Here is a 12,257-nt window from a genome sequence, read left to right as displayed (position 1 = left end):
GGCGACCTCAGCCGTGGCCCGTGTGGACCGACCGACTGGACCACCTCATAATATATTTATTACCTTGTGAAAGTTACTGGCGGTCCACATTCAAATATTCTCAGCTCATCGCGCCATAAACGCAGATCGAATTTTGTGTTTCTTCCAAACCCTTGTTTACTGTATTATCGTCGCTGAAACCCTTCGCTGGTCAGCAGCTGTAAGCTGCTGACCGCGCCTTCTACTGGAGCTAGGGGCAACTGGGGCATAGCTGTGTAGGACAAAAGTTTTAATGCATATTCGGAGTATAAGTATTTTACATAAATCGTATTATCAGGCGAGGATCTAGACAATGTATTAATTAGTGTTAATAATGAGGAAGTGAGGATGGTATAGTGTGACAGGTAGCGTGTGGCTGTGCGATGCTATTGACCTCCAAATGCCGGCCGCAGGGGCGCGAGGGCGAGCCGTGGGGAGCTGGGGGCGCTTAATGTGCGCCATTCGTTAGCGCCGCCGTGTGCGCCGCGCCCCGCTCACTAATCATCATAATAAGCGCGACTGTGGGACTCGTAACAACCGCTCCGCATGCACGCCGCGCCGCCGCCGCCGCCGCCGCCCGGCTCCGCTGCTAGCGCCACCTAGCACACCGACACCTGCACGTGTGGCGCTGCTCATTAACCGACACATGTGGTCTCGACGGTGATCCTCCGCGAGTACTACGGCAATATGTACGTTTATACCACGCCTTCTCTTCCCCGACGAGGTAGCTAGCCGACGCAGTACTTGTAAAGCACTGAGCTGCATGTTATTACATAAAGGGCAGCGAGTGCAGCCCAGCACCGAGCGCGGCTCGCGTTACTCCTGCTTAGTGTGCGAAATGTTCACAGGACGTAACACGACCCGACACACAGTCCTCGTGAAATAGGAAACATTTTGCTTAGGGCTTGACACTAGCTCGCCGGACACTGCCGACCTATTTAGCTTTATCAGAAACACATACTTAAATACCTGTTAGTTGTCATTCCTTTCTACAAATGTTATGTTTACTCTGTTTGTGTTGACTATGGAATTTGTACTGTATCGTCGGACAATAAGCTCCCTGTCAACTTACATCACAGGCAGTTTACAAAGTTTGGCCTTGTCGTAATTCCATTAATCTATTTCTATGAAATTAAGCATCTGATAGACATCAAACACTTACAACAGTTGCTCTAAGTAGATATTTATGTTAGTAAAATTAAATAAAGAAGAGTGAAAGTACCAGCGGCCTGGTGTCGGGTGGTGGCGACGTGGATGGATGGGGCGCGGGTAGTGGTGGCGGAGTGTACACAGCACGCCACAGGTCGCCGGCCGCGCGCCACAGGTGGAGGGAGGCGAGGCGAGGCCGGCCCGCCGCGCACCCTTTGCTTACACGTTTATGATAATTGCCGACCTGCCCTCACTAATGATGTCACCCGAATTCTATTGCGACAGCCTGTCAACGAGTGACGAGCTATCATATTAACCTTAATTGTAGAACTAAGTTGATAAATCAAAGTCGACGTGTGTGGAGTAGACGAGTGCTGACCTGCGGGACAATACACACTGGTGGCTTCGTTAGACGGCACGGTGTGTCGGCGCACGGTGTGCGAGCCGTGTTTCATTAATCACTTGCGTCGGATTGTTTGGCTCGAAAGTGAATAGCTTGCAGAGTTGCGTGTGTACTCGTGTAGTGCACGTTGCGGGCACGGCGCAGTGCAGAGCAGTGTCATGTGCAGTGTCAGCTGTGTGATAACCAAACGCTGCTGTCTCTGTTATCTCTACACAGTTTCCTCTACTTCGTCTCCCACCTATTTGTCGTCTAATTTCTCTGCTTATGTGGTTACGTCACGATGGGCGGAGAGTGTTTGTAGCTTGCACACATTTCCTCCCCTGTGGAACTCCGTGTGGTGAGTTCAGAGTTTGCGGTATGCTGGGTTGATCAAAGTAACGTCGAGTCGTGGCCTGCCTTGCTTGGATACCATTATCTCATTATCGCTTCCTAGAGACAGTCAGTAACTCCAACGTAACTGGTGGTGATAACCCCGCGACACAGCGCACGTTCTTTTACTACACTATTGTAAAATGGAAGCCTTACATTGTGTAACTTGCTTTGTATGTAAACATATACAATACAGCAATGTATGCTATGTATGTATGGATGTAACGTGCGGATTGACATTGACACTGCAACTGGATTCTGAGCTTAGTCACAACTTAATAGTACTTATGTACCTGTTCAGGTGCAGGTAACTTGTATTGTTGTGTCGTCTATCATGACTCAATTTACATTGTACGCATAGACAAAGAAAGCAATTACAGAAGAAACCCTTGATGTGGTTTGTCCAGGCGTGTATGTTACACTGATAAAGATTTTAGTTGTGCCATTTCATGTTTTGTAAAACTTTAAGGAATGAATATTGCGAGAGGTAGAGTCGTACACCTATGTACCTTACAACAATGTGTGTCATAATGTAGTGTGACATACCAACAGCAGTGAAGTTAGGACATGGTTTGCATTATAAAAAGGAATATATTATATGGGTGGGTTTCGATAGCTGTGGTAACAAGCAGGGTGGACCTAGTTGACATATTCGAGTGACGAGTGCCGGCCACAGAACAAACACGTTCTGCTTGACAACAGCGGTCGGGCGCGGGGCAGTGCGCACCCTACACTACACCCATCAAAATCGAGGTTTTTAGCACAAATACTTATAGGTTGGATAGGTACGGAGTATGTATATACCAATGGTAACCAGCTGTATGAATGTGCGGCGAGGACGCTCCAACACCAGGCTGCTACTGGTGTTGTGCTAGATGTATACGCTAGGTAACATTATTTCATTACCGGCCGCTCCCGAAATATAAGGATAGAGATAAAACAACAACTCGACTCGTGCTTCATTTGTCAAGCGTAACTTGGAATCATTCGCGACGTTTTGTTGAATGCTTGTAAATCGAGCGTCGGTCGCCTCTTCGGCAGCGCGCAGCGGCCGGAGTTCACATATTTGTAAGTCAATGGCGCGGGCGGCGCGGGCTCATTTACATAGCCACGTGACTCCTGCGCTGCCACGCCGCGCTGCTCAATGCCGGCTGCGGCTCACCAGCCTGCAGTCTGTGTAGAAAGGGCTCTGTAGCTTAGTCACTGTGGTCCAGTAAGAGTCTTGTGAAACAACTAGGAATAAGTGTATTTTAATGTAAGTGAGGCGAGGTGAGGGTGGCTGGCCGCGCGCTTTGTTTGCACTGCGGAGTGGTGCCGGCTGCCTGCGGTGGCGGTGACACACATCCGAGTGTTTGGTCAAGTGCACGCGTCCTCTTCCCTCCCACCTCTACCTTCAAGTACACCTTGTTATAGTAAACGTAGACAATAATTATATCGAATTATCGATTGCACAATGTGAAAAAATGTTAAAATGATAATTGGTAAATGTATGATTATTGTCCAGCAGTGGACGAGAACAGACTACTCTTGATGATCCATTCATGTCTCATGTAGTTACATGCGCCAGAAACTGCTTACCTTCAAAGAACTGTTACCATTCGCGGTTTAACTAGTGTATTATTGCATAACTGAACGGAATCGAATGCTCGACTGCTACTATATAATTAGATGAACGAAGGAGTTGTTAATACTACTTTTCTAGACATCTTTTTGCTGCGCACGGAGTAATGTGGTCTCCAGCGTCTCGACCTGGGCGCTACAGTACACAGCGGGTAAAGCACAATATGGTAAAATGATTTACTTCAAAGAAATTAAGATTCTGCATGGTAGAACTAGTAGATACAATACGATACCGATGGAATCAATTATTTATTAATTAGTGGTCCCATTTCTATTAGTGATCGCATAATGTGTCATATCATCTGATCTTTACTTCAGCATATAATTATTTGAGGCCGGCTCAGTATATTATACTTCTGTGGTGTCAAATAGCTAACCTGAAATATCGTCTACTGTAACGACGCTGATGATGTTGATCAGTTTGTAATCAGGCGGATGGTCAACTAACTGAGCTTAGAAGATGCTGAGTGCTGCAAATGGACCATCAGCACACGGTCCCACTCGCGCAGCGTGCAGCGCGCAGCGCGTGCGTGCGTGACTGCTAGCTGTAAACACGAGCATTATGAAAATTCATCAAAACTGCAGTTACATGCACATACACTGCGCTAATTATACTGTAGCTGTAACTCCACAGAACTGCCTGTTGCATTTGATTGCTTTATTGGTCGAGTTGTCGTAAGTACATTTCGGGCACGGGCAAAGCAGCAATTCTGGGTTTTCAGATTCATGACAAACTTGTAAATGTCGGCGCTTGGACTGGCAATATCCGCAGGCATACACCACGGTATGCCCGCAGTGGGCGGCGGGGTTGTTCGATGCGGACGGATTCTTCCTTCCATGTTGTGTGCTGTGCTTATATCCGGACCTTGTGCTATCGCATGGAAAACGAAAATATCTGCGCCAACGCGCAACGGTCCTAGTAAGCAGTAGCATTAACAACACCAGTGCAGTGGAGGACTGCCGTCGGTTAGCTCTAGATTTCGTGGCTAATTAATGTAATACTAATTATATGAACGGCACAATAACAGCTATTACAAGTGGCATGTGACGCGGTGACGAGGGACCGCGCGACCCCGCGCCCCGGCGCTCGATAGAACGTTCTTGAGATACGGGCGCTTCGAGAAGCGCGGGTCAGGGGGCGCGCGTTATCTCGGCCGCCGCGCCGCGCGCCGCATATTGTACGCTAAGGTGCCGCGCACAAGGATGCTTGTCACTTGCGCCGCCGCCGGACACGTCCAGAGGTCGCGGTGTTATCGACGTCTCTTCGTTATTTTCCGATTATAGTGATTAAATATAAATATTCGTTGCTCTATTTCTGTAGTGGTGACAGTAGATAAGGCGCTGATACGTTTTTATGGGGCTGCGATAAACTTGGTTATCGCGCCGTTTGTACTGGGACACGACGCATGCCATCACTCTCCCGTCCTAACTGATCCTGTGGCTTTCCATACTGATGTAGACACCGTGCATTCGCTAGCAGTGTAGTGACACACGGCCAATGTTGCCTACGTATCGTTTGTCTACAATAACAACACCGACAGATAGCTGGACAAGCAAGTCGCTACTGACCTTGCACGCCGCGATAAGCTTACCGCCGCTGGTGGCACCGAGCACGGCCCGCACGGCCCGCGCGGTGGCTGCCTCTACTCCATGCGACACATGCGTACATTGTACACACCTACCTATCTACTGAGTTTTACTTTGACTCTTGAAGAAATGAAGAATCGTACCTGGAGATGGCAACTGATACAAATGATAATGAACCTTTAATAAAGAATCCTTTTGTTAAATTACTTTCCAACCAGGTTACCTATTTATATACATATATTTAATGATTATTTATTTAATGAACAAAGGTACGTAAATTAATATAGTAGTGATGTAACGAATATTCGCAATCGGAAAAATAACCGACTTCCAAAAACTAAAAACGCTAAACTAAAATCCAAAAAATAACTATCATCAAGAATTAAAAACCTCCTCCTTTTTAGGAATTCGGGGCCGAATTGAGAACCTCCTCCTTTTTGGGAATTCGGGTAAAAATGAAATTTGTTATATCACTAATATACACATATAGACATACGAGTAAATGTAGAGTGGTTATCGGGCAGAACACTCGTACGAGTGCGTGTGTGTACGTGTGCGAGTCAGAGCGCCTTCAAAAACAATGATCGGCAAAAATGGTGTTATCAGTGTGTCGCATTATGAAACATGTGTGCAATGCGGCTGCATACAGGGCTACAGGGTACAGGCTGATCGCAGTGACACTGGCGCGGCTTGTGGCGCAGGCGCACTACTGCACACGCTGGGGAACCACTAGCGTTGGGAATTAGTGCCAGGAGCTGCAGATGTACTCCACGAGTACTTCGGAACAAGATTTGCTTTGAACACTGATTGGTATAAGCGATTGTGCCAACAACTTGTTGCCAAGTTGACAACATCTGGCTTACTACTATGGGCGGCGGCGGTGGCTGTTGCCTCACAGTCATACATAAACATTGACTCGAGCGACTTCAATAATCGAGTAGTACCTAATTATCATTCATTATATTCACGATAGTAGATAGATACCTTCCCAACTACTTTTTTGGATTTGGTTTATTCCACGATTTACAGGAAAGAGTAATTTGATACCATCGTGTGAGCTGACGATTCAATTATATCTGTTAATTTGGCATCTACAATTAATTTAAGTAAGATAGCTATTTCTGAACAATCTAATAAATTAGTTGCTTTTATGGGAAATATGCTGTTGATTCTCTATAAACGTAGTCGATTGCTTGTATAAATAGTGACCGATGGCAGAACAGAAATATGATGAAGTGTTGATTAGTATCAGTTGTGTTAATCACCAGGCCGGGCGGCGCGGCGGGGCGCGGCACCCCGGCCGCTCCCCGGCCACTGCCGCACGTACCGGGACAGATAGCATCACAAACAGTATTATTATACTCTCTATTCAATTATCGATGCGTTTTCCATACACTTTAGCCGCCGACCCTGTAGTTACCGTTAGGTACATATATGTATGCCTCGCTCCCGTGTGCTACCTCCACAATGTGCCAATGTAAGGTGTAGTACCCGCGGCCACTACACTAGTACAGGCTACTCCAGTGTGGCTGGCGGCTGGTGGTGCGGTGGTGTGTACAGCTGCAGTGCCACAATGTGTCACTTGTTTCCCAGTGAGTTCCCAGCAGGAAGTGGCGTTATCGACTGACCGCTTCCGACACCAGAGATACGGCCCAGTGTAGGTACCCTCAGGTTTGTTTCCAGAACGATACTACTGCACAAACTGTTATGTCTACTCATAACAACTTCATGTTCAACTGGAGTTACACAATATCCCCTAGCAGCTAGCTTCGTATCAATTCGCAAAAGTTGACACCGACTGTGAACTCTTTATACGCCGCGACATGCGCAGACTTCGTTGATATTTTCAGTCACAATGTTGTACCTGCCAACCAAACGCATGGCACTCCTGCAGGTGTCTTAGTACGATGTAAATGTTCATTGCTTATAGAAAGACAGAGCAAGATCTGAACATGATTTGCCAAGCTAATAGCTTAATGATGATCAGTAAGTACCGTAGGTACCTATTTAATTTGACTTTACAATTATTTTGTTTGACAAAATGAAGTAATTACGATAGCAGATCATCAATCCATCATGTTAGGCCAGCAGTGGTGTACATGCGGCGCTGCGCGAGTGTGAGTGGTGCCGGCGCGCTATCGCCACAGATAATAAATCGTGCGATAGCCTCTGAACTGTGACATCTCGCGGGCTGATAGCGCAACACACGCGCTCCACGCACGACACAGAAGCTCCACTCGGCGCGGCCAGCACGCCGCCGCCAGCTGTTGCAGCAATCACTGGGCACGCGGCGGTGTGTGGCGCGTGTACTTCTGCACTGTACTGCGCAGTGTCCGCGCTGTGCCTAATGACACGAACAGTGGCTCGCCAACCCAGTAGCGCCGCGCTTACTAGGTTAATTTATAATGCAAACTGTTTAGTATAATGAGCAGCCTAATAAATATGGACGACCCGATTTGCTTACTTATTTACGTATGCAACCAAAAATGTGTGTCGCGCCGGTTATGACCTTTAGACAATGCTTTAATGAAACTGTCGCTGCTTTACAATTACCTACGTACCTACGTAGTGCAGAGCGAGCGCGAGCGCGCACACAATACTCCCATTTTTTCTCGTGTTCCTAATAGTGTTTACTATCGCATCGTGAGTTACCTACCAACCTCTTCTGATCTAAATAATTAAGTTGTTCAGTTAGACTCTATCCGCATGACAATCCAACAATCATGTGTAAATCTTCACCGTATCCAGGACCAAGTATGCTGTTAGAATCGACCGACTAGAGCTTGTTTTCATTCTCAGTAGGAAATAAAAATAAAACTAATACAAAAGTATAAAATAGTAGAAAGATTATTAATTATGGTGAAATAATGAAATTAGTTTAGCGATAATATTTTTATTGGATTAGCACACTAACGCCATCTAGCGGGTAGTAGATGAAGCATCCAGCTCGGCGTACCGGTTAGTAAGAGCGCCACTCGGCGCGCGGTGTGTTGGTTTGTTTATCCTTGGATGGTGCTTCACATGGATAGTAACAGATGGCGCTTGAATCCTACAATCTTAATAAAATTGTTTTCAGTATAATTAAAAAGTTCTACTAAAGTATGTCCGAAGTAATATTATATAATTTCCCTTTTCAAAACACTGTAAAAGTCATAACTTGAAAATACCCTTTATATTCCAATGAGCTAGTTAGAAATCGTACTTCGACATTGAGTACCTCGTTTTGTACCTGATCCTAGCTATAGTTAGATACATGAGATAAAACATTTGTTGGATAGAAAATGCATAAATAAATAAAGAAACCCACCCTAGATGCCCAAGTCCTTTCCCACATACAAGTGTCTCGGAGTCGCATTGATTAATCGAAAGAAGATGTCATTTGATAACTGCTGAACAGGAAAACCAATAGTTCCCACTCCCTCTTTGTTCCAGATAGCAAGAAAGACAAGGTACGTAGTGTACAAAGGCCAGTTGCTACGAGCGTGCTGCACGATCCCGAGAATTGTAACAATTGGGCAAACAGTTTACTTACCGATTCATTATACTATCAGATATGTTGGGCACGACTAGAAGACAAGTTATCTGTGTTGTGTAAGTGGTAGCCAGAGTGATGTCTGAGTAAAGTACATGAATTCATAATTACGTATCAGTTATTAATTATTTCTTCTCTGCCCACCAAATAATTAGAGGTAGCTGAGAAGAGTTAACTTAACAATACGTCTTGTGTCAATATCAAGTGGGTAGCAGTGTCTCTGTGTGAGTGTGCTCCTGGGTGCGCAGGTACTTGTGTGGCAAATGAGATGGCAGTGCTTGTTCCAGTCACCAGGCATTCGTTTAGGACATTGTTTGATGTCTGGCTCAGTACTCGCTCGAGCGATGTCAAGCTCACATCACTTGAATAACTTTTATTTACTATTTATGATTGTGTGTGTACAATGTTAAACCGACGAGGATCATTGTTTCTTGCCACGCAGTTACTGCAGTGACCGACAACAGTGATACTGTGGCTTTTTGTGTTGGAGGCGACTAGATAGTCACTCGTAATGTGAGTACAGAGACAGTGCTTGTCCTGGCAGACTGCTGCAAAGAAGACTTTCTTTTTGTATTTCATTTCTAAATGTATTTAGTACATGCATGAAAAGAGTAATAAAATTATTCATAGAATGAATGAATGCATGAATGAGAAAAAGGTTTCGTGTCCGCAGATCACGGTAATCTACAAGACTGTACATTGAATCACTGATTCACGTGGTACAAGAACTCATAATAGCTAGGAGCACGTACATTTCGTGCTGATACTAAAATTTTCATTGGGAAATCAATCAAGCGGCCGTTGTTTATGGCTACAAATCATGCGCCGGCGCACCTCATACAAATAGCTTACAACGACGAGATAGAGTACAGAAGGTATATTTCTGAAGTAAGACCGACACGGCATTGTTTATATAACGGCGGTGCGCGGCGCCCGGAGTGCAGCAACTGGGAGTGTGGCACGGAGTACACCTTCTGCGAGTGCTCTGCGTGTGTGTGCGTGTGCCACACAGATGCAAGTATTACAAGTTTACGGCGCGTCCTCGTATATCGCGGGATGTTTAATGATATTTCCCTGAAGCTCGCTATTCATGGCGGCGTGATGGATGCGAGGCGAGCGGTTATACACGAGGAAGAATTGTAAAATATACCGACAAGTAAATTATTCGCGTGATTTATATTCAAGTTATTGCGCATAAAGGAAGGCAGCTGTGGATGGTTTATAGATAGTTGATGTCTTAATCGCAATCGAAACAATGGACGCTCGCCAACATCGAGCCACACGTGACACACGCTACTGTCAGTGTGTGAGCGGTTGTCTTCTGCGGAGCTTGCATCATCTACCTGCATCGACACATCATGCGGGCCGGTTTATAGTTCGCTCGAAGATCTCTCTGATAGTACCACTGTGACTAGCATAATGTAATCATATGTACCTATACAACGTGTAACAAAATACCCATATACATCAAGAAGCCCTGATGAATACAGGTTGAATAGAATCTCTACACAAAGTTTCAGCTTAAAATACGTTTAAAAAAAATTGTACCAAATACTTGGTATCGCATGGTTCTTGGTTTCAAATCATACAAACGTGTCACAACACTACAGGGGTCACTCGCTAATATTACGAAACATTATTTTCTTCTGTCAATTTGATCGCCTAGTACGACAGGTACTAGACGATCAAATTGATTCGCGAATTTTGATTCGCGAGACGGCGCGATTGGAAAAAATCATAACTTGGTACCATGAAAACATGAGCTTAAAAAACCTTTTCCGTTTCGTTTGTTATGTTATCTAGAAACCGTGCACTTGAAATGTATACCCCCTTTTTGTTACACGTTGTATAGTACTGTTACAACTACAGGTTGGATATACTATTTGTATACATATATCCATCTTTATACTAAATCGGTACGTTGCGTATAATCATTAATGTATTCATATTACGTATGTTTTGAAAAATATTGTCATTATCAAAGATCAGTTTTGTTACTCACAATCTTTCCTTGAACGCCAGGGGAGGAAACTGTTTTGTAACTTCAGTGCGAGACTGATGAGTTACTGTAATACTTTGTAATATGTGTGGTGATAGTGTTGTAACGTGATTGGTTACTTTGATTTATTTTTCCATCGTTTCTACAATATAGTTACGTCGGCCGGTCCCGGGTGTCGCCGTAACACAATTTATTACAATATTTGGGTTAGTGCAGGCGCTGGACAGCACATTACTCCCCTTCCCCGGGGCTGGGCAGCTCGAGACATATCTCATTGTCGGCAGAAGGGAAACTGGGCCACGTACCGACATTTATTTATGCATTTATTTATACTATCACAATGTAAACTCTGTTTGTGGTCGCGAACCTACGACTAATGAAGAAGTTAAACTCGTCGAGATCCGTGGCTGGCGTACAACAGAGCATGTGTACTGCGGTACTACGCTACACTGTGTGACGTTCATATTCCGTCGGTAAGTTGCAAATTTTGCATGTTTGGCTTTCGGCGTGTGATTGTTTGGTGTCGGTGACCTAAATCCTCGGGCCGGACACGTGCCGGATCGGTGCCGGAAACGGCCGGACCGATCGGTCGCGCCGGATGAATATTCTTAAAAGTTGCCAAGTTCTTCTATAAGTTGTTCGCGAGTTTGCAGGTCTATGGTGGAGTGTGCCTTTACTTGATACTCTCGTATCAGTGTCGGCTGTCGACTGCGTAACAAATAATAACTTGCCAACAATATCGATATGCTTAGTGAAACTGTTCATATAATATATTGTATGTAAACTGTTTGTTGTTATCTACGGGAACTGAAAGGTCCCCCAATATATATCGTATTAGGGAGAGTGGTGTGGAGTACCCAGCGGCTTGCCTCGCTCCTACATATATTGACATGCATAAACTCAAACATTTCATTTTCAGGTGAAATAAGGTTGGCAATCTCCTAGAACTAGTCGCGGTGAGATTAGAAATTACTTTATTTATACATTTAGCTGTAAATTAATTACTATCGCTACGCCGTCGCTACGAGTCTGTTACAATGTAGTAACGTTATCTGGAAGTATACCTTCTATTAGCTCGAAGTACGAAGTTGCTTTAAAGATAACCACTGCATATTATAATGTAAAAAGTTTACCAACCTACAGTGTGACTGCGTGCCTCAGCTCGCCTGAACCAGTCGAGTTATTGGCGAGCCTGCCCGTGGCTCCAGTGGCGCAATCGGTTAGCGCACGGTACTTATAAGGCAGTGGTCGTGAGCGATGCCGGGGTTGCGAGTTCGAGCCTCGCCTGGAGCAATATTTTATGGATTATATTTTTGATAAATATAAGTGTTTCACTTTTTCCTGTAGACTTTGTGTGTCGTGAGTGTTTATGATAGAGTAAGCTGCACGCGTGAATGCTACAAGCGGATGGTTGTAATGTGTTATAGAGAGTATCAGGAGATGTACAAGTCCACATGTCCCATGGCGTCCCATGGAGCAAGTAGTGGCCATTGTCATTGTCTTGTCTCAATAAGCCACCGACTCCATTAGTCAGTGCTGTGGCTCTCAGACCATCGTGAACCCGTTCGCCGTTAAAACTT

The 12,257-nt window shown here is 45.0% G+C and overlaps 1 non-coding gene across 1 annotated transcript; it reads left to right on the top strand.

Moving 5' to 3' along the window:
* The first annotated feature begins 11,878 nt into the window (after positions 1-11,878).
* Positions 11,879-11,970, top strand: Trnai-uau (transfer RNA isoleucine (anticodon UAU)). The gene is given in 2 exon segments: positions 11,879-11,916; positions 11,935-11,970. It is a non-coding gene; the product is annotated as a tRNA-Ile (tRNA).
* Positions 11,971-12,257: the final 287 nt, after the last annotated feature.

This window comes from Spodoptera frugiperda, chromosome 23, assembly GCF_023101765.2.
Source record: "Spodoptera frugiperda isolate SF20-4 chromosome 23, AGI-APGP_CSIRO_Sfru_2.0, whole genome shotgun sequence".
Taxonomy (NCBI): Eukaryota; Metazoa; Arthropoda; class Insecta; order Lepidoptera; family Noctuidae; genus Spodoptera; species Spodoptera frugiperda.
This window is presented reverse-complemented; position numbering and strand designations above follow the sequence as displayed.